The 24,109-nt window shown below is 39.4% G+C and overlaps 1 protein-coding gene across 15 annotated transcripts in view; it reads left to right on the top strand.

The window, feature by feature from the left end:
- The window catches only part of Baz2b (bromodomain adjacent to zinc finger domain 2B), a 245,851-nt gene that overhangs the window by 27,778 nt on the left and 193,964 nt on the right, over positions 1–24,109 (top strand). For 14 of the 15 annotated variants that reach the window (XM_028869932.2, XM_037204812.1, XM_037204811.1 and 11 more), the window contains exon 2: positions 23,538–23,580. The exons of the other annotated variant lie outside the window; for it this stretch is intronic. The gene's annotated coding sequence lies outside the window, so the exon portion shown is untranslated. The remainder of the gene's footprint in view (positions 1–23,537; positions 23,581–24,109) is intronic. 15 annotated transcript variants of the gene reach the window in all.

The following is a 24,109-nucleotide window of genomic DNA, read 5'->3' as shown; positions in this document are numbered from 1 at the left end:
GATTATGTTTTTCCCCTCCCCCATCTCATCCCAGATTCAATTTTATGTTCTTTCTCGTTAAAACAAAAACAAAACCCGGCAGTAGTGGTGGTTGGTGGTGGCAGCACATGCGTTTAATCTCAGCTCTCATTTCAGTTCTTGGAGACACAGGCAGGAGAATACACAGAGAACCTGCCTCAAAAACAGTACAATAAAAAGAAGCAAGTAGTTGGGCCATGGTGGTGTGTGAGCCCAGCACTCAGGAGGCAGAGTTGGTCGGATCTCTGTGAATTTTAAGTCAGCTTGGTCTACAAGTGAGTTCAGGACAGCCAGGAATGTTACACAGAGAACCCTGTCTTGAAAAACAAAACAAAACAAACAAAAAACTTGAAGTAAAACAGAACAAAAAGTCCATAAAAAATACTATTCAATTCATTTTGTGTTGGCAATGACTTCTGTGCATGGGGTTGCCCTGAAGTGTGGTTGGTACACTCAGTGACACTCCTTTGGAGAAAACTGATACTCTTTGCCAGTGGGTGTCAGTTGTAGATAGCTTCTTGGTTAGGGGTGGAACCCCATGCCTGTGTCCTCATCTCAGTGCAGGACCCTATCTGGCTTGAACCTGTACAGGTCTTGTGTATATTGCCATAGTCTCTGAGTTTATATGTGCATCGGATATGTTATGTCTGGAAAAGGGTTATTATTGAACTTGTTTTCTGCAGTTACTAAAGGGTATGTATCTCAAATTCAGTTTGTATCCTCATTTGCTGTAGACAACTTGATTTCTTTGATGGCTGAGCAGTTAATAGTTTTATTAAAAGTGCATGCAAGTTTTAATTTCTATTTTGCTTTTTGTAAATTTATTTTTTATTTTATTTTATTTTATTTTATTTTTTTAAATTTTGAGACAGGGTTTCTCTGTGTAACAGTCCTGGCTGTCCTGGAATTCTCTTTGTAGACCAGGCTAGCCTTGAACTCACAGAGAGGTTCAGTTGTCTCTGCCTCCTAAGTGCTGGGATTAAAGGCGTGTGCCACCAATGCCCGGCTAAGTTTTAATTTCTTTTTTGTTTTTCGAGACAGCATTTCTCTGTGTAGCCCTGGCTGTCCAATAACTCGCTCTGTAGACCAAGTTGGCCTTGAACTCACAGATCTGCCTGCCTCTGCCTCCCCAGTGCTGGAACTAAAGGTGTGCAACACTACCACCTGGCAAGTTTTAAATTCAAGGGTCCCAAGTGAATATGATATTATCAGACTTAAAGTTTTAATTTGACTGATTACAAACTGGTGGCTGATTATTTTTATTTCTCATTGCCTGGTTGAGTGTCTTTCATAGCTTTTTGTTTGTTTGTTTGTTTACTCACATGCTCTTGATCCATTTTTTTTTTTTTTTCAAATTGGTTTGTTTCCTATATATATTACAGAATATTCTTTGGAGATGTCTTTTCTTATCTCTTGGCCTTTCACTTTGATTAAAATTTTTTTGTGGTATGTTAGTTTTAAAATTATTCCTATAGGGCCAGTGAGATGGCTTAGTGACTAAAAGCACTAGCCATGAAATCCTGATGACTTGAGTTTGACTTCTAGTACTCAGGGTATAAAGGGAGAATTGACTCCTGAAAGTTGTTCTCTGACCTCCAGTATGGGCCCAAACCCACACTTGTATCACACACACACACTTAAAGAATTAAAATGATTCGTTTAGTTAGTTACAGGTTTTTACTCTGAGGATGCTTGCGCATACACACCGGGGGCCTCATACATTAGTTATGCTTTTCTAGGTTTTGTTTTTTAAATCTTTATTACTCTTGTGAGTAGCCAAAAACTTAATGGCTTGAAACAATGATTTTATTCTATGTCGTGGTTTCTCTGTGTTAGGAATTGAGAACCAGCCTTGCAAGGCTGCTTTGTGTCTGTTGTGCAGAGCTCAGATGGGGGGTTGACAGCTGTATCGTGTGGTTGGTACTGGTTGGGATTAGACTTCAGCTGGGCTGCTAGCCAGAAGCCCTACACGATTGTCCACAGTGAGTAGCAAGTCAAAGGCCATGCTGAACAGAATTGATGGTAATAAACACATAGTTTTTTCTTGCCCATAATGGGAAAGCTCCTTAAATTCATCATTCATGACTGCTACGTGTTGTCACGTTGAGTTTCCTGCTCCTAATCCTGCTCACCTCCGTTCTGTTACCCTAAATTGGATGAGAGTTTTTAATCATGGCTTGAATTTTTTCATTTTTAAAAGGATAATATAATTTTCTCATTTTCATTCATTAATGTGATCAGTGTTTATAGTATTTTAAGAATAGACTATTTTTGCATTCTTCCAATTGAACTTACTCAATCATAAAATATTAATAGTGTTTTCATATTTTGATGAATTGACCTACCAAAACAGTTGGATTTTGTAACTGGAATTGATTTTGTTTTGAAATGTCCTAGCTTTATACAATGTCTTGTCTTTGCCTTCTCTCTTTTCACAAGAAATAATTCCAAAAGAATGAAAGAGAAAAAGGAGTAAAATACACGTATAACAGAAAATAACTGTAAAGTTGGTAAATTAAATCCAACTATGTCAGCAGTTAAATATTATAAATATTCAGTTAGAATATTACAATAGAAGATAGATATTAATGATAAATGAATACCATCAGAAATTTCTGAGAAATAACATATGTACCTAAAAAGTATGTAAAACAATCAGCTGTCTTAGTAAATTAAAAGTGTGACCTAAAATAGGTAATTTCCAAGAAATATATAAGTAAGCAAAATTATTTCAGGATTTAAAATCCCCATTAAATGAATAACCACTAAATAAACTGGCGCAGGAGGTATGACCCACTCTGATAGAGCTTTGCATGCACAAGGCTCTGTATTCAGTATTTCCAACATGGAAAGAAAAGTGATACCAGCAAGGCTGAACACAACAGAACAAACACCACTGGTTTGTACCTGTTTACTTTCACTCCGTTATTAACTTGTACAAGATAATTATAGTGAGTGTTGTTTGAGTTTTTCTCCCTAAAACAAATTCTCTAGTTCTTTAATACCAAGTATGTGTCCAGGATGTAAATCATTTCCTACAGTATCCAAGTTTAGGTCTCTTAGAAAGAGACCTACTCCCATCCCAGATGTCAGCCACCAATGTGCATCCTGTTCCATTTGCATTTCAGCCTGGATGACTACCATTGCAGGTTCCCGAAACCTCCTCATATGCCGTTATCTGGTAGACTGACACATTGGATTTTGGAAAATGCTGTAGTTATTATTGCCAGTTATTTGAACAGATCGAAATGAACACCTAGATGAAAAGGTAATATAGGGCAAGGTCCCAAAGGGTCCTGGGTATAGGGGCCTTTCGGTCTCCATCAAGTTAAGTTGTACCACCTTCTCAGTATTGGATCTTTAATAGAGAAGCTCTCCAGCTTCCTTTCTTTGGTTTTTATTTTTATTTTTTATTTATTTATTTATTTTTTGGTTTTTCGAGACAGGGTTTCTCTGTGCAGTTTTGCGCTGTTCCTGGAACTCGCTTTGGAGACCAGGCTGGCCTCGAACTCACAGAGATCCGCCTGGCTCTGCCTCCCGAGTGCTGGGACTAAAGGCATGCGCCACCACCGCCCGGCTCTTTCTTTGGTTTTTAAATGTGTTTCATTACATAAGCATCATTGGTTAACTTATGAAGTCCGATTCCCTTCCATCTCCTCCTGTTGGTCTTTCTGGAGCCTAACTAGAGTGTGGTGCTATCTTAGCACTTCCACCCCTTGAAAGACAAAGTCATGTCAAGATTGCAATAGATTGTAGGAACTATGGGTTAGAAATGAAGCAGAGGCCAAAGACTTTTGTGGGTAAACTTCCTGTGCATCCCGTTTTTCTAGATTCCTCCAGCTTAAAGTGTTGAGTGTGCCAGAGTTCCTTGTTTTATAGCAGGCTCTGAACTCTGTTCACATCAACATAATTCTTACCACTAAGGAACCAGGGAGTCTAATGAGAGGGAACGAACCAGCTTTAGTGGGTTGTTTTTGTTTGCTTGCTTTGATGCTTGGGATGGAGCCCAAGCCTCTGGCGCAGGAGACAAGCACCCTCCTGCTGAGCTGTATTCCCACCACTTAAAGGAAAAGGAAGCAAATTGATAAAAGGAACATTCTAGCTGGGCTCAGCAGTAAATCCTTACATTTACAAAGTTCTGACAACATTTTAGTGACTCAGGGGTTACACTGGTTAAGCCAGGACACAGGAGATGCAGCCAAATGTTGCTGGGGTCAGAGGGCGCAAGGCAGAGGTTAAAAAGGTTCTCTGGAAGAGTCTGCTTTTCACAGAGGGAGAAGGGGTGGAGGGGAGAGAGGGAAGGAAATAGAATGTTCTGGCCTATAGATGGCAGAAAAAGGTCAGTAAGGGTAGGGCGAGTTATTCTCTCAATGGTGTATACGGTAGATTCAAATTGCATATACCCTACTTTTTATCTCTTACCATTTTCTCTTTTTTAATAAATATTTTTGTTTTATAATTAAATTTTACATGTCAGCCATGGATTCCCTTGTCCTCCCTCCTCCCACCCTCCAGCCTTCCCCCCCCAATCCACCCCCCACCATTTTCTATATAGTAGAATTTCATTAAAAATGCTGGAATGAAACTGTCAGTTGTTTTAAGAGGATTCTAAGTTTGATTTAAACCAAGGGTGAGAGTCCATTTCCACCCACTGGTGTTACACCACAGAGGAAGCTATTGACAACATCCTCTGTTAGACTCCACACACAGTCTGTTAGACTCCATACACAGGTTTCTACTGCAGAGCTTCTGTGTGGGCTTTAATGTACTGAGCTAAGATTGCCATGTAGGTAGACAGATAGAAACATCGTCCGAGTGGATCGAGTGCTAGTAATGGTCACTTTTTATTTATATACATTTAAAAAACAGTATGACAGTGAAGCAGTTGTAAAAGTTAAGTCATTTTAAAAATTTGAAACCAAGAAATACATTTTAATGAATGTATTTTTTGTTTTTATTCTTTTAAAAAATTCCAACTCTTTCAGTTCCTTAAATTAGTAAACATATTTGGTGTGGTGTCTTGAGTAGATATTCATAGCACTGGGGTGCTGAGGCAGGGGGATCATGAGTGTCGAGACCAGGCTTTTTGTGTTATTTCTGTTTAGTGGTAGAGCATTTGCTGGTTGGTAAGCTGGATAAATATAAAATTATATAAAGAATAATTATAGAAGTATAAAAGAAGTTAAGCATTTCTATACTTTTGTAGGTTCTTTGTAGTATCTTGGTGTACAGTAGGAAACCTGAACACAGTCTGTGACAGTATGTTGATGTTCCTTGAACTCTTCAGAAACAACTACTCTCATTTCTAAAAATTATTTAGTTAGTTAGTTTTGTTTTGAGACAGGGTGTAGCTAGAGTTTTCCTGCCTTGCCCACAGTCAGGACAAATCTTTGTCACCCTCCAGTCCCACAGCCGCTCAGACCCAACCAAGTAAACACAGAGACTTATATTGCTTACAAACTGTATGGCCGTGGCAGGCTTCTTACTAACTGTTCTTATAGCTTAAATTAATCCATTTCCATAAATCTATACCTTGCCACGTGGCTGGTGGCTTACCGGCATCTTCACATGCTGCTGGTCATGGCGGCGGCTGCAGTGTCTCTCCGCGTCAGCCTTCCACTTCCCAGAATTCTCCTCTCTCCTTGTCCCACCTACTTCCTGCCTGGCCACTGGCCAACCAGTGTTTTATTTTTTGACCAATCAGAGCAATTTGACATACAGACCGTCCCACAGCAACAGGGGGTTTCTGTGTAACAGTTGTGGCTGTCCGGGATCTCACTCTGTAGACCAGGCAGCCTCGAACTCACAGAAATCCGCCTGCCTCTGCCTCCTGAGTGCTGGAATGAAAGGTGTGTGCCACCACAGCCTGGCACCATTTTCATTTTTAATAAGTCCTCTCTCAAAAATTTTAGAAACTGAAGGTAGCCATTTTTTTCTGGAGAATCTCAGCTTTTCTGTTCATTTAATTCATTAGCAGTTTGAAGGTAATAGTAGTCTTCTTTTCATTTATTTCCTCTCCTTATGGTTAGATTGGAGATGAGGCTATATGATGTAAGTATGTAATGTTTCTGTATCATGGATGGCATAGTAAATACATGATGAAATTAGAGGTCAAGACATAGTGGGGATGGGTGGCGAGATGGCCCAGTGGCTGAGAGCAGCAAGAGGACTTCCTTGCTTAGTTATGAGGACCAGTATTTGGATCCCAGTACTCATATTAAGTGCTTACAACTGCCTATAATTCCAGCTGCAAGGGATCTGATGTTTTCTTCTGACCTCTTTGGGCACCTACACATAGGACATCAGTCACATAAACACAAACCCATAAATAAAATAAAATAAAAAATTAAGAAAAGGACATAATATGGTCAGGTGGTTGTAGTTGGACTTTCATTGTACAACCAACTCCCAAATAATGACATGGAGTCTTATTATTAATTATGAAAGCTTGTTCCCAACTAGCTCTTATAACTTAATTTATTTCTAGTAATCTACTTTCTGCCACATGGCTCTTTACCTCTCTTCCATTTGGTATGCCCTATTCCCTCCCTGTCTTACTGTTTACTCCTACGTGCCTGAAATTCTTCCCAAGTTCCTCTCTCTCCCCAGAAGTCCCTCCTATTCTCTCTTGCCTAGCTATTGGCCATTCAGCTCTTTAATAAACCAATCAGAAGGTACCTTAGGCAGAGACACATCCTCACAGTGTACAAAACGATTATCTCACAACAGGTGGTGGTGGTATACACCTTTGATCCCAGCACTTGGGAGACAGAGGCAGGTGGATCTCTGTGAGTTTGAGTGAGGCTAGCCTGGTCTACAGTGAGAGTTCCAGGATAGCCAGGGCAGTTATATAGAGAAACCCTCTCACAAACAAAACAAAACAAACTAACAAAAAAAGAAAAGGACATACTATGTAACCAGGTATGATGCCGCATGACTGTAATTACAGCACTTGGAAGGTTGAGACAGGAGGAATGTCATGAGTTTGAGGCCAGCCTGGGCTGCGTAGCAAGACTCTGTCTTAGCAGACAAAAGATTAGTTATGGGGAAGATGACATTGGTGTGTTATTGAGTAAATGCTGCTTATGCATCTCTTGTTGACTAGACACAATATGGAGACATCATAGAAACACGACAAATGTGAAGAAACATTCTAAGTGGGACAAGGAAACTCACTTGCTTACTTACTGTGACAGCAGTGAATTTAAAATGACATCCAGTAAAGTTTAGATAGTCATCTAACAGTGTCAACTCGTCATTAGCTGTCTTCTCTTGCAGCAAATCCAATCATATAATTTTGAATTCTACTCTTAGAATTAGTTAAGAAACTCAGAAATCAAAGGAAGAACTTTTAAATTCATCAGTCTGCATGGAGAACTTCCTCTCATACAGGAGAGCTTAGTTCATTTAGCTGACTTACAGTTAGCTTTCTATAAACAATTATTTTCAGTATTTAGTTTATTAGTATTTGTTGTCCACCTTCATTAAATGATGATGAATAAATAATATGCTACTGTTTCTCAATCTATAATCTATTGATTTTGATAGTTTCTCATGTGATACAGACTGTTTTAATATCTATTTTCTTACTGACAGTTTTAAGTTTCTGTTGAACGCTAAATAATATGCCTTTCTCTGAATATCATTTGATCAACAGGGCAGTAGATCTTATGTGTGAGGGGAAGAGAATTCACCGGGTACAACGTAAGAGTAGGGGACTGACTGCTTTAGTGATGTGTTTCTTTTGGTGGGATTAGCTATGATGCTTACACATCACTGTGTATTAGAACACTACTGAATCACACTTTGAATTGATTCAGAGTTGAATTTTTATCTCAGTAAAATGCATTGTAACTTTAAAAATTGAAGCATACTGGATATTTCAGATCTTATCCTTGATTTACAGTGATGGGCATCGTAGCTGAAGCATGCCGTTCTAGCTGCTAAAGGGCTCAAGCACTTGACTTGCTGGCAGAAGTTCAGTTTCCCACGGAATGCATGGTTCTGTCTTGTGTTTGTAAGAAGGTGACTCCCCTCATGAACACTGTGAATATGAACATTAAAATGAAAACTGCACTGGCATCTCTTTCTTCTTTGCATTGATTATGGTAAATGGAAAGGCAGATGTTACTCTCCAAGTCGTACGTTATTGTAACATTGTCTTTGATTCCAAAATTATTTTGGCTTCATTTTATTTTCTCTCAACTTACTCAGTTCTCTATTTATTTTATATATTATTTACCTTTGGAAGTTACCTCCCATCTGATAGACCAGGGCAGAGTATGAAGGTACATCAAATGTAAAAGAATCTTAAAATTACAAGGAAAATATTTTCACATGTGAATTCTAGTAATGTACCTAACTTAATTCTATAACAGTATGTAATTATAGTTTTTATAAGTTCACTGATTTTCGGAGGCAAGAGAACATGGTGGGAAGCATGGACAAAGGAAAGGGAGCATGGAAGATGTTGAAGACTTGTACAAAGGATGGATGCATGGCTTGCTCTTTGAGTGTTTGCTGATTTACAGAGTAAGGGGAAGAGGAAATGGAAAAGTGGAAATGGGTCAGTAAGAGGAGGACAAAGGGAAGGAGGATGGTGGAGAGACTTTTCATTCTTAATCGCTGCCATCATTCTTTGTCTAGTGTTGATCCTATTTAAATTCCACTCTATGTAATCAAATAAAAGCTGTGCATCACATTACTTTATTCTCCACAGCTGCATGCATATCATTTAGAAGGGCATTGTTGTCATATCATGAGATACATCATTATACAATATTTTCAACATGACAGCCTCTATTATAAAATAATGTTTCTAAAGAAATTTGAATTTAGTTATCTATATGTAATATATTCTCCCCAGATTCTCAATAGTTCTCAAATAACCCTTTAACTAGTCACATCTTATGTTCATTTATTTTCCAGTAACAAGGACAATTTTGTGCATTTATAAGTGTTTATTAATAATTACTTATGCTTCTGTAGCTTTTGCATCATCACTTTCCCTTTAGGTCATCTTAGCAGCAGACAGATGTGCTGGTCTGGTCTGCTAAATGTAGGCGTGGGCGATCACTTCCTCTTGCAGGTCCCGGGCCCACCTGTGTGCCCTTTCCCGGGCAAATCCCTTCCAGAGTCTCGTCTGTGCTGCTTCTCCCTTGTCCTTTCTGTCCGTTCCCCTTGCTCATGGCTTTGTCCTCATGATTGCAGGAAAACCTGGTCATGGGAAACATTAAAATTTACCTTGCTCAATTCAGCCCTCAAGTGTTTTCCTGGCAGCATTTCTTTCAAAAGAAGTTTATCAATCTGCCTTTCCTGTAATTCTTCACTTTATTATTTAGCTTTGGGAAAGCTGACCATTGAGCCCTGAGCCTCATACATGCTTAAGTCAGCCTTGGTTAGGGGCCCTTCGCTTTGTCAGAGACCAGATCCCAACCATTTGTCAACACCAGTGATGATTCTGGAAGAGACATTTTCCTGAACCATCAGTCTGTATTTGGATTTTCCTCTCCCACCCCCAACCCCTAGGTTATTTAATTCTGAAAGAAAAAACGAGCTCAGACCTCACCACTCTTAGACCAAACATGCCATGTGGCTTTCAGTAGCTGTAGGGGTCTATCCAAACTGTTGAACATTGCTTTTCAGGCCCTCTGTGATATCTGCCTCCTTTTCCTACCCTCAGTTTCAACTTCACGTCCACCAGCCCGGGGCCTTCTGGTGTTTTTTGTGTCTGTGTTTTAAACACCGAGATCTCCCACTTGAAAGCCTTGACATGTGTTAGTCTCCTCATCTGGAGTACTCCTTCTGACGTCCTTCTGGCCTCAAGGGATGCCTTCATTTCCTTTATGCTCTGGCCGTCTTCAGTGTCATGACTATACGTTCCATAGACAGAGACTCCGGAGACTTGTACACTCTACACTTTCAGGTCTAGCTCACTGTCACATAGAAAGTACTCAGGAAAGTCAGGCGTGGGGGTGCACGCCTGTGACCCCAGCACTTAGAAGGATTGTGTTTCAACTTTTACATTGTTAGTCTTTGTTTTAAAACAAAAAGAAAAACCCAAGAAATATTTACTACATCAAAGAAAAAGTATTATTTGATTGTTTCAAGGAGCAAATGAATAAATTAGAAGGTTGTCTTAGTTTGTTTTCAATTGCTGTGATAAACACCAAGACTGAAAGCAACTTAAAGAGGAAAGGGTTTGTTTTGTGTTACAATTCCAGGGAACAGTTCATTACTGAAGTACATCTGGGCAGGAAACTGGAGGCAGGAACCGAAGCAGAACCATTGAGGAGTACTTTTCACTGGCTTGCTTTCCATGGTTTGCTCAGTTTGCTTTCTTATATAACCCAGAACTACCTGCCCGGAGGAGGCAAGGAAGGCTAGTTCCTCCCACATCTATCATTAATCAAGAAAATGTCCCCAACAGATTTGCCTAACAGCTAGTCTGTTTGAGTCAGTTCCTCAACTGCTATTCTTTCTTCCCAGATAACTAGTTTGTGTCAAACTGACAGAAAATTAACCACCAAATTCGTTCCTTGGCCCTCTGCACTATCACTGTTAAACATAACTTTTTTGTACTTGTTTGACCCAAAGATAGTATGCCATCTCTCCATTCTGTCAGCTACAGCCCATGCACTTTACCCAGTAGGCTCAGGCTGGCTCCACTCCATGTCGGCTCTTGTCCTTGGTGGTCATCCCACAGTCCTGGCATTTTCCAATATGCTGTGGTCTCTCTCCACTGCAGCTGAGGCTGCACTTTCACTAGTGGCCTCTTCTGGCCTGTTCAGGGACTCCAACCCGGCCTCATTGTGCCGAGCCTCAGCTACGCTCCATGATGCCTTCAAATCCAGTACAATGTGGAAGACTCTTACATTTTACCAAGCTTGGTCACTAGCCTGAGAGTCAGCCATGCCCTCCCCTGTCCTTCCATTCCCCTCCCTGTTTTTCTGTGCTGACATTGAGGAAATACTTCCCAGAAGATTGCACCTCTATGATCCTAACCTCTTAGTGATCACAGCTGGTTTTTCATCTCCAGCTATGTACTCATCTTCTGTTGTCCCAGGAAAGCAAAGGTTCCACTTCCATGCTGCTGCATGCCTGTTAACCACAGCGGATTCTTCAGCCCAGTTAACCAGAAATTACAGATTCTTTTTTGGTTTTTCTTCCTTCCTTTCTTTCTTTCTTTTTTTTTTGATTTTTTTTTTTTTGAGACAGGGTTTCTCTGTAGTTTTGCGCCTTTCCTGGGACTCACTTGGTAGCCCAGGCTGGCCTTGAACTCACAGAGATCCGCCTGGCTCTGCCTCCCGAGTGCTGGGATTAAAGGCGTGCGCCACCACCGCCCGATCTTTTTTGTTTTTTCTAGACAGGGTTTCTCTGTGTAGTTTTGGTGCCTGTCCTGAATCTCGCTCTGTAGACCAGGCTGGCTTCGAACTCACAGAGATATGCCTGGCTCTGCCTCCCAAGTGCCAGGATTAAGGGTGTGCGCCCCCACTGCCTGGCAAACTACAGATTCTGAATTCAAATGTATTACATGGATCCCGATAGAGTCTACTTCCCTCTGAAATTTCACAAGCCAGGTCTCCCTCATCTGTATTTCTTTCAACACTTTTATCTTGTAAGCTCTCACAGAATAGCCCATTAATGGAATGTTCAATGGCTTTTCCAGCTCCAAGTTTCAAACACTTCCACAATATAGTCAGGTTTGTTACAGCAGTACCAAAGTCCTGGTACCAACTTCTGTCCTAGTTTGCTTTCCATTTTTGTGACGTACTTCATGATCAAAATTAACTTGGGGAGGGAAGAGTTTATTTCATGTTACAGTTATAGGTTATAGTTGATCGCTGAGGGAATTCAGGCAGGAACCGAAGTAGAGCCACTGAGGAGTGCTGCTTCCTGACCTGCTTCCTCTGGTTTGCTTTCCTAGACAACTGAAGACCACCTGCCCCTGAGTGGTACTGCCCACCATGGGCTCGGTCCACCCACATTCCTCATTAATTAAGAAAATGTTTGTTTCCTCTTGGAGTCTAGTTCTTGTAAAGTTGACAAGAAAACTAAGCAGCATAATGGTTTTAAGATTGGTTTATATCCTGATTTTCACACATTCAATTTTTGTTATAACATACGTTAAATTTATTATTTTAGCCATTTAAACCTGTTTTAGTGGCTTTAAGCATATTCCTATAGCTGCACAACCGTTGTTCATCCCTGTTTCTCACCAGGACATTTTTCATATTCCCAGCTGAAATTCTGTACCCATTAAACAGACCCAGCTGTTTATTTTCCATGTCTATGAATTTGACTTTCATAGTACATTTGTCTTTTGTGACTGGCTTGTTCCACTGATCATAACATCATTAAGGTTCACATCTTTTTTTTGTTGTTGTTAGTTGTTTTTTAGTAGCATGTTTCATCAAATGCATAGCAATTAATTGCGTGTATGTCCTACACCTTTCTCTTACATCTATGTACCTCAAAGTATTTTATAATTCTAGTTAACTAAATTTCACAATTTCTCTGTGAAGCTAATAATTATAGTATAGTAAACTGAAGTACTGATAGATCACCTAAGTACATCATGAACATGTGGTCAAATTGTAGTAAGGACTAGAGTTACAGGGTTCCTTGTTAACCAGAAAGCATTAAGTCTGATTTATTATATAGCATAGCATCATTCTAAGAGTCCTAAGTGGGAAAGAAAAAAAAAAAACCTATGCCTGCTGAAGTAGTAATTGTTTAATATTCCTAATTAGTCATAACAAAATTATTTTAATAGAAAAATATCTGAATTCCCTGCAGTCTAGTTCAGCTTAGTTCTAAGTATATATTTCTTTGACCTGTGTATTTTTATGTTGCATAATTGCCCCACCAATCTTCCTAGCCACCTTCTGAAGTGGATTTTTGGTTTAAGTTGAAATAGCATCATTTCATTTTCTTAGCTATGGTACATAAAAGCTTTATAAAAACTGTGAGCATATGTTTGACTTGTGTCTGACTTGTTCAGATTAGGGTATATTGTTACTGTTCTTGCTAAAGGTGTTTGAGTTCAGAGGGTCTTGTGCATGGAGCACTTTGTTCCTGAGTTAGCTCTCCAACGGGGGGGGCACGGGGGGGTGGCAGGGGGGGGGGCAGGGGGGGTCTAATGAGTAGAAATAACCTGTAGACCTGACATCGGTTGATGGGACTACGATAGGCTTAATTTGTTAGAAATAAACTGATTTTTCATATTCAGAGAATGTAATTTAATTTAAAGTGGTTCTTGGACTATAAAGTTCTTGTGTTGTTACAATTTGAATTCCCTGAAGAACTTGTTATAGAAATAAAGATTTACGGAGATAGGCTGGCTTCTGCTTGTATGATCACAGCAAGGTGACACTTGTTATATGACACATATTCTGATGCCTTTATTGGATTGTGGCATAGGAAATAGCTCATTTGTAATTTTGCAAATATGTATTTAACATTAGTCTCATTTTCTTTTCTTTTAAAAAATTCTCCAGAATAACATATATTTCCCAGATTTGAAAAAATACTCATGTCAGGAAAAAAATCCTCCTTTGTTTTAGGTGGACACACAATGAAACGTTACTATGGATTAACATGGAGATCTGGGGGTTGTTTATTCTACATTATATTATTCTAGTATTGTGATTAATAGTAAATATCTGGAATGAAGTTTATTCCAAAAGAAAAAAAAAAAGAAATAAAGATTTAGCTGAAACAGCATGTACTTATCCTCAAGTGAGACGTTTGTTACTTCACCTGAGTGATCGGCTCCTGTTTGGATGTAACCTCTAGAAGGTTTTAGCACCAGTTGGTGGTACTAGCACCTCCTTCCTCTTAATGGATGGATGTCCACTTGTGGCTCAGAAGTGGAACTGGGAACAAGGAGTCAAGGGTTTGAGAACTGCTAGTTTATGTTAAAAGACTAGATTAGTAAAGTTTGGGAAGACGACCAGTACTTTTTAGAAAGGGTACCAAGTTCATCAGATAGTTTTGCTTTGAATGGTTTTATGAACAACACATTGAAGCTGTCATTTGGGTTCTAGCCAGAAGTATTGTACATCAACCTAGCGGAACTGTATTCTAGAGAGGTTTTGGTCATATACAGTGGTAGGTAAAGAATAATTTGAAGATTCTGATAACATTTTGAGAGAGTACAGTGCATGTGTGTTTCTAGAAAGGATAGGAGATAGATTATTTGATACAATTTAGCAATTTGAGGAAAGAACCAATATAAAGACCCATAGTTCTACTTAAAACAAGTTGCTTAGTTTGAAGAAGTCCCAAGAAAACCCACCTCTGTTGCTGTATACTTCACTTGTGGGGCCAGATGTGTTTCCCACACTAATGGTTCTTTAACTCTGAACATTAGCTACATGTGTTGCAGGTTAATCCTTTTTTTTTTTTTTTTTTTTCCCCCGAGACAGGGTTTCTCTGTGTAGCTTTGCACCTTTCCTGGAACTCGCTTTGGAGACCAGGCTGGACTCGAACTCACAGAGATCCACCTGACTCTGCCTCCCGAGTGCTGGGATTAAAGGCGTGCGCCACCACCGCCCAGCTTGCAGTTTAACTCTATTTGGACAAATACTTAGAGTTAGCCTCAGATCCCACAAGTTGAAAACTCATTGCCACAACAGTGCCCCCCTTCAGATTCCAAATTCTGATCAATAAGCTGTGAATTAGGGATTCTCTTACAGTTCAGTAATTTGATGGAAGGATTCATAGAACTCAGAAACATTTTACTTACATTTGCTAGTTTTTTTAGAAAAATATTTGTGTGTATAAGTACATGTGTATATGTGTATGTTTGGGGAGGGAGGATGCCTGCAGAGGTCAGAAGAGAGTAACTGGTCCCTTGGAGCTGGAGTTACAGGTGGTTGTGAACCACCTGATGTAAATGCTGGGAATAGAACTTTGCTACTCTTTCAAGAGCAGTAAACACCCATAACTACTAAGCCACCCTGCCAGTCTGTGTTTCCAGTTTTTATAACGATTAATAAGGGATGCAGCCAGCCAGTCAAATGAAGAGGTACATGGGACAGTGTCTTGTGCATATCTAAAAGGGTCTGCTTCTCCATGGAGCATGGGTGAACTACCCTCCTGGCGACTTACTTGGAAGTGTATCAAATCATGTAAATCATGTTTAGTAATCCTTGTAGCACTTAATCCCTAGTACCCACATCTCATTCCCTGAGACTAGTAGGTGAGCTAAAATTTCTGACTTTTGTTATTTATTTGACCTTTCTGGTAACTGGCCCTATTCTGAGGCTATCCTGGGTGCTCTGTCCTCCCCCCTAATTAGTATAAGCTCAAGTATGATTAACAGAGACTTATTATGAATAAGAAAAGACTGGAAATTTTAAAAATTTTGAGATTTTTAAAGAATGGTGATGAATGGCAAGTGTATTTTTCATTTTGTCAATAAGAGTTGGAATCTTGAGGCCGGGCGGTGGTGGCGCACGCCTTTAATCCCAGCACTCGGGAGGCAGAGCCAGGCGGATCTCTGTGAGTTCAAGGCCAGCCTGGGCTACCAAGTGAGTTCCAGGAAAGGCGCAAAGCTACACAAGAGAAACCCTGTCTCGAAAAACCAAAAAAAAAAAGAGTTGGAATCTTGATAATGCATTTTTTTTTTTACATTTTTTAAAGAGATTGTATTTGTACTCTTTTTTTTTTTCACCTTTGATTTTGTTTACTACCAAAGGAAATTTTCTTATGAATAAATATTCTTAAGAAAACTTAACTGTCTTTTAAGTTGTGATTTGACAATCTGGGAGGGGTTAAATAACATTACCATTTGATGAATTCCTAGACTTCATGGGAAGCTAGCTTTCTGAGCAGCTCTAGATAGTGGACTTCTTCTTTTCCCCAGACAGGGTTCCTCTCTGTAGCCCTGGCTGTCCTGGAACTCACTCTGTAGACTAGGCTAGCCTGGAACTCACTCTGTAGACCAGGCTGGCCTGAAACTCTCAGAGAATCCCCTTGCCTCTGCCTCCCGGGTACTGGGATTAAAGTTGTGTGCCACCACCACCAGGCTCAAATAGCGTACGTCTAATGATTTCCCAGGGACAGATCCCAAATTAGAGGTCTACTTATCCTGTTACAAAAACCCGCTGAGATCACCAAAGCCTTAGAATACCCAACAAATAGAACTATGATATTGATGATCTTGCTTTTGTTGATGAGGAATTGCCAACTGTCCAAACAGAAATTGATGGTTTAGGGCTAGAGAGATGGCTCAGCAGTGAAGAGCACTGGCTGCTCTTGCAGAGGACCTGGGTTCTGTTCCTAACATACACATGATGGCTCATAACCATCTGTAACTCCAGTTCCTGGGGTTCTGACACCCTCTTTTGGCCTCCGTGGGCACCAGGCATACATATGCACAGACACTGGCAGGCAGAATACCCACACACATTTAAAAATGAATGCTTTGTATTGGCAAGCCTGTAAAACTCAGTTTCTTCCATTGCTCCAGTGAATAGATGGTCTCATTCACAGATTCAGTTATTTCAGCTTTAAGGTTATATTGTTTTATCAATTTTGTTGTAGCTTAGCAGGTATTCATTTGCAATATCTTTGGAACTGTTTCCTTGATAGCCCCTTTGAACCTTAAGAAGAAATCACATTTGAATTTTGCCTTTCCTTGACCTGCAAAGTTGAGACTTAAGAATCACCCAGGACATTCTTGTACTAGGAGCAGCTTGGAATTGGAACCATACTCACGCAATCTGGCTATTTCCCTTCCTTTCCTATTTTGGATGTGTTACTGGTTCTGTTTGTTTTGTAAATTAGGAAGGCAGCTCTAGCACTTTAAATAAGCCCCCACCCCCACCCCCCAGCAGATGCTTAGTCTTGAAAGTAGAGGCTTTCTAGGCGGTGCCTTCTAACCCTGGACCAGTTCATCCAGTCAGGTATATACATCTCTGTCTTCTTTCACTTTTGCCTTGGGTCCTGTCACTTGCTGCAGAGCCATCCGGACCTCTGATTTTGAGTGCAGTTTCCTCATGACTTCTTTGTTCAGGTAAACAACTCACTGTGGCTGAAGTTAGGTGTTCGTCCTTCTTTCTTAAACAGGTATGTTCTCTGCCTGGTTCCAGCACGGCTCAGAAGATGATCTACCATTTGCTTGCTGCATTACAATTCTTTTTTAAAAATTGGTGCTATTTTAACACAGCAAAACTTACTGCTACACTGTTCACATGGCTTCTATTAATGCTTTACAAAATAGTCTATTTTTATTTTATTTATGTTTGGTGCTGGAATTGAATGTGTGGTTTCTTGTATGCTTAGCTCTGCCTCATGAGTAAACCCACCACTGACTTCCACTGACACTGAAGCCCCAAGAGTTTCTATTTTATGCTTGCTTTGAATTGAGACAGCAAGCTTTCTTCTTGTGCACATGCTACTCTTAGTTTAAAGGCTGTCTGCCTTAAATGGGCGTGGCGGAAAGCTGTAGCCCAGGCTCTTGGAAGGCTGAGGCAAGATGGCCGAGTTTAAGGCTAGTCTGTATTGTATAGGGTTATCTGTCTCTAAGAATCAAAAACCACAAAACTAACGACAAAGCTCCAACCTTGTCTTGCTGTTAAAGCTGCTTACTTTTTTTCTGATATTACACAGGAAACAGGAAGTAATTTCTAGTAAATGAGGTTCCCAATGGCCAAAACTATCCAGTGTTAATGAAGTCACCTTATTGCTTTCTAAGTTCTGTTGAGATTTTAGATCTTAGCACTGCTTAGAGAGGCAAAAGAAGTTTACCTAGCTGAATACAGTAAAGCAGATTGAAATGTAAGTGCTAGGCAACGTGTTGCAACCTGAAGAATTTTAAAACACACTTCACCTGGGTATGGTGGCATACTTCTGTAGTTCCCACTGCTCAGGAAGGTCACTTGAGCCCCAACCTTTACTAGTTTGGCAACATAGTGAGATACTGTCCATAAAATTAAAACCAACAGCAACAAAAAGCCTCAGTTCTCCAAAATGGAGAATATTTCCCTTTATAAACACTATTTTACATTATGGATTTCTTGGCAAAATAAACGTTTTATTTTTTTTCCCCTAAAGGAAAACTTCATAATTGTTTGAAGATAAGATAGTTCCTTTTTGGAGGCTGGAGAGTTGGCTCAAAGTTTTAAGAGTACTTGTTGTTCTTGTAGAGGACCTGGGTTCAGTTCTTAGCACCCACATGGTGGTTCACAGCTGCCCCAGAGTCCAGTTCTGACCTCAGTGGGTAACAGGCATGCTCATGGTATATATACATACATACTTTTGGGTATTTACACATACACATAAAGTAAGAATAAATAAAAATTTTAAGAGATAATTCCTTTTCTCTTATTTGGGACTATTTTACAGAAGTGAACAAATTCTACCCCACAGAATTTAGAGTACTTCTTCTCTGTCTTGTTAAAAAGAGAGAAAGTTATTAGTTCTGGAGCTTGAGCTGAGTGCCTGTGTTTATTGAGCATATACTGAGACTTGCTCTCAGCCCCTAGAAGAAATAAAACTGCAAGTATTCAAGAGCATTCTTTTTTGTTTGTTTGTTTGTTTGTTTGTTTGTGTTTTGAGACAGTGTTTCTCTGTGTAGCTTTGGAGCCTGTCCTGGATCTCTCTGTAGACCAGACTGGCCTCGAACTCACAGAGATCGGCCTGGCTCTGCCTCCCAAGTGCTGGGATTAAAGGCGTTTGCCACCACCACCTGGCTTCAAGAGCGTCATTTTAATTTGGTATTGGTATGGTATTAGTAGATTCAGAAATGTATTATTATTATTCAGAAATAAGTGATTATTTGTATCAGTTCTGGTATTCAAACCCAGACTGTATACATGTCAGGCAAACACTACCACAGAGATATCTTCAGCTATGGTTTTCTTTATTATATAACTACTTCTTCAAAAGAGTGTCCAACACAGAAAAAAAAAATGAATGGTAACTATTGCCTTTAATGACTTTAGGTGTGATTAGTATTTATTTCCATGTTGAACTGGTTGGTGAATAAAATAAGTAGGTTTATTTCTTTCAATCCTTTCAGTAGGCATAAATATCCTTACTTTGTAGATATGGAAAGTTCCAGAACATTGTCAAGTACAAGTTAAGATAGCATACTAAACTTGATTATATAAACAGCCCTGGTCAGGAGAGATGGTTCAGTGAGTAAACATGCTTGCTGCTAAGGCTAATGACCTAAATTCAGTCCCTTGATCCCACATGGTGGAAAGAGAGAGCTGATGCCCCAAAATTGTTCTCCCACTTCCACACATATGCTGTGGTGCCTGTGAAAACACACACACACACACACACACACACACACACACACACACACACACTCTCACACACACACTCATACACACTCACTATGATGATGATGATGATATAAAAAAACTTAGGAAAGTCCTGATTTGGGGCAAAGCAAGAGTAAAAATAAAGGTAGTACATGCTAATTTCTTGAAAGAATGCTCATTATGTTATGACTCAAAATTGTTCTCTCACATCTGTAGGTGGGAACATTGTTACGAATTTTCTGAGGCTAACTGTAGTTGAAGGATCTCTGTGTGTACTATAATGGTGACTTGTAGAGCAATGGTACATAACCAATATATTAGTTGAATTATATTTTCATAAAATAAAACATTACTTTTTATATGTATAATTTGAATACATTTCCTTGTTTTAACATGATTTTAAAGAGTTATCTATTGCTTATAAAAGCCACTTGATTTTTATGAGAAGCTTTAATATTTGTCTGGCTTTATTCTCTGGAGTCAATTCAGTTATGCACAGTTTTTCCCCTCATGCAAGTACTTGCTAAGTCATGTGTAAAAAATGCTATCACAAGGGAGGAATGACTAAACTTATTTTTTAACACTGTGAGCTTAGCGTTTTAGTAAAGCCATATATATTTTAGCTACATATTTGAAGTAAGGTATATATATTTTAATACAGTTATAACTTTTTAAAAAATAAAAATGGAGCATTTGCTTTTATCTTTTTATCTAGCTATGAATAGTCTTTCAAATTATTGAAGCTCCGTACACTCTCCTCATCAGAGATGGCTCTTCACCTGCTTTTGCAGTCTTTACCATTTTTCTGCTTGAGTCAGCAAGCCTATGATGCCCCTTTGATTCTCATGATCCTTATTTATAAGAGTTCCTCAAGTTCCGCTTCATAGTCTGTCCTTTCTCCATTCAACTTATTGAATGCATCTGCAATCTTGATTTGAGATATAATTTATGTGACTTACTTTCAAATCTTGGATTATTTTATTTTATTTGAAAAACTTTAAATAAGGGCTGGAGAGATGCCTCAGAGGTTAAGAGCATTAGCTCCTCTTTCAGAGGTCCTGAGTTCAATTCCCAGCAACCACATGGTGGCTCACAACCATCTATAATGAAATCTGGTGCCCTCTTCTGAATGCAGTCATACTTGCAGGCAGAACACTGTATATATAATAAATAAATAAATCTTTAAAAAATGTAAATAAACTTTATTGTAAAAAAAAGACTTAGAAGGGGATAAAAATACCACATAACAATATTAACCAGACGCGAAGTCTAGACAACTTGATGAACTTCTATATTGAAATGGTAGCTTTGAATCTTCTCATTAAGTTTTACACTTACTTTATTTTAAAATTCACCTGCTTGTAGAGACATCCACTTGAATGAATGATAGCAACATGGACCTTACTGGCTGTTCAAAACAAAAGTCGCCTTGCTCCCCCACTGTGTGTGTTTCGTTGTGTGACTTAGAACTTTAAATGGTCTTTGCTATCATTATTAATTTAACATGAGTTCCTATCATATCCTGCACTAAGGAGATGGCTCAGTGAATGAAGCTTTTGCTGTGTAAACATAAAGAGCAGTGACTGGTCCACAGAATCCACAGAAAGCCAGGTGTTGTAGTACTCACCCAGAACCCCAGAGCTCCTACAGGGACATGGGAGGTGGGGGTAGGAGAAGCCCTGGAAAATTGTGTTGTCCACGGCAGCAAATAGTAAAGAAGAGATCCTGCCTCTAACAGGTGAGAAGCAAGGGCCTGGCACTTGATGTGATACCCGAGGTCTCCTGACCTTTCTGTCACTGTAGACTCCAACACACGGACACACAAGCACATCCAGCCACACACCATGCATATACACACTAATTTGTAACAAAAAATATATCGTGGGTTTTCAGTTCCTTCTTCAAGTTTTAAATCTTAGCTATCCAGACTCTTATTACTCTACTGTAATTCACAACCCCCAGTTTTCCATCACTCACTACCTTGTTTTGCTTGTTTGGTTCTATTTGTTTACTTAAATTTAAGCATTAAAATGTATATTTTGGATTTTTTGAGACAAGGCTTCTTTGTGTAGCCTTGGCTGTCCTAGAACTAGCTCTGTAGACCAGACTGACCTCGAACTCACAGAAATCCTGTTATTAAAGGTATGCACCACCACCACCCAGAAAATTTAAGCATTTTAAATGCTTCCTGCAATGACTTGTTGAAATGAAAATGTTCATCGGGTTTCTATTGTTTTATTTTACTTAAATAGGCAGTAGTAATTTTGTGTTTTCATTTACATTTGTAGCTCTCTATAGATGATGGTCTCATACTAGATGTACTAAGAACGCTACAACTGCTTGTTCACTCATTTATTTAGCTACTGACTAAGGAGCAGTTGCTGGATTCTATGTCAAAAGCAGAGCTCCTGTGATCTCCCTTCATGGAACTTAGAGCTGACGGTGTGCACAGTTTGTATTTGGCTGTTGTATTTGATTTTATGCTCACCAGGGTTCTGCCCGTGTGGGTGTGCCTGTGCACCATGTGCATGCCTGGTTCCCACAAAGGCCGCGAAAGTGTACCGATGCCCTGGAACGGGAGTTCGGGGTGGTTTTGAGCTGCCTGTAGGTGCTGGTTCCTCTGGAGGAGCGGTCCAGTGCTCTTGACTGGAGAGCTGTCTCTGCAGCCCATTGCCTTACTACCTGACTGAAGTGAGAGAATCACTCTTCTAGAGCAGGGAGGACAATTCCTCCAGACTGAAGAACCAGAAGTGTCAAGGCTTTGAAATGAGACAGGTTTTGTATCCCTGGGGTGTATCACGGTCCTTGTGACCAGAGTGGCGCAGAGAGAGTGGCCAGAGACGTCGTGGAGGTCGGGTGGCAGAAGGCGTCATAAGCTCAAGAAGTACTGGGAGAATTCTCCTAAGCAGTGGTAGAATTAGGGCATGGTGGGAAAGACCAAGGGCGTATCAGTGGGGAGTACTCCAGCTATCAAGAATGCGACACTGGGGTAGATCCTTGCAACTCAAAACGAGACAAAAGACCCAACCAACCAAAAAGAAAGTAACTGTTCAGTTTTCAGTGAGGCCGTGATATAAGACACCAAGACTGGAAGTAGGAGGCTCTATATGATTATATATATATATATATATATATATATATATATATATATATATATATATAAAAACTATCATTTAAACCTTTGTTCATTGGTTTTATGTGTTTGTATGTATGTATGGGGGTGGGGAACACATGCATGCTCTGTGTTCATGGTGTGAGGGTGGAGGTCAGAGTACTACATACATGAATCTTCGCCTGCCAAGATGTGGCTCCTGGGTATTGAATTGGGGTCCTTGGGCTTGGTAGCAAGCATCTTTACCCCCTCAGGCATCTGTTGACCATTGAGCAGTATCTTGAACTAGTAGTATAGCAGTAGTTGGTTTTATGTTAAAGATAGATGAGGAAAGGGAGCAGGATGAATTGTGTGGAAAATGTAAGGACCAGGGCAGCTCCCTTCCGTTGGTCCAGTTCACATATCCTGGTGCCAGCTCCTCCATGAGTATGTAATGACGATTATTCATCTTCTGCTTCTTTGAAAGGATTATTATGAGGATTTGTTAAAACAACACATGAAAGCTATTAACCTTAAAACACTGACAGTGTGTTGTTTTTTAATACTAAAGCATTTAAGAGATGTCTTAAATAAAGCCTTGTTAATGAAGAACTTTCTAGAAGGTCAGATTTCTCAGGGATAAACTCTAAGTCATTAATAGCTTAGGAAGTGGCTTAGTGTACAGGTTCCCTCGGGTTCACGGCTTACACTGGATCTGTCCCAAAGATACTTTTAATCTTTGATAAGGATTAGTGTGTAGCAATTTCTCTTGTTTTCAGTAAATGACATTTTGACTGTAGGTGAGGCTGCTAATCATAGAGAAAGTATTTAAATCAGTCCCTCATTGTGATATATTTAAGACACAGTGATTCTTTTCTTGATAAATGTCTGAAAATAAACAAGGCCTGTAACCTGAATGTCCTATAGTTTATCTTTAAATGTTTAGTCTTGCCGACTGTGAACAGGCCCACGCTGCCACACTCACAGGCGCCAGGCATTTGGGGCCCATCTGTGTCTTGCTGGTTTTGTGTTTGCTTCACTCGAGGTTAATGTGAGGAGAATAAAGACAAAGTTCTAAAGAAATCGTTCCCGAAATTACTTACTCAAGTGAGATGCAGCTGATTGCTAATTCTGTTTTCCTGTTGCAGGTTTCTCAACAGTGATGTCACGAGATTGACCACACTGATCACAGTAAGACCAAAATGATAATTCAGCTTCAAAGGATGATTTGTTTTCTCTGAGAATAAGAATTGAGTTGGGAGATATTTATAACATAACACTATTATAATTTCTTCCACTAGCCAGTTGAATGTTTACATTTTCAGTGACTCATATTTCATATTTCTAGTTATTTAATACTTGTAAAATGCCTTAAAGGACTTTAAAGTCATTTAAAATGAAAATTTATTTTATAACTAAAATTATTACATGCATATTTCACTGTGAATCACGCTGTCATCTCTTTTCATTTTTTTTAACCCAAATATGGCAAAAGATTTAAAGTTATTCCATAGTAGGGAAAAACTGGAAAAATACAATTACTTGAGATAGTTATAGATTATTAAGGACTGGTTATGAAAGTATAGCAACTTCACAGAATTCTCAGGCTTCTTCCTTAAAGTTTTATTGATACCCAGATGTTCTAAGACAGCTTCCCAAGTGGCAGTGTTTGGAGAAAATGCTTCTTCTATTTAGTTTTATTTTAAATGTTCATTTCTGT

Source organism: Peromyscus leucopus, chromosome 4 (genome assembly GCF_004664715.2).
Source record: "Peromyscus leucopus breed LL Stock chromosome 4, UCI_PerLeu_2.1, whole genome shotgun sequence".
Taxonomy (NCBI): domain Eukaryota; kingdom Metazoa; phylum Chordata; class Mammalia; order Rodentia; family Cricetidae; genus Peromyscus; species Peromyscus leucopus.
This window is presented reverse-complemented; position numbering and strand designations above follow the sequence as displayed.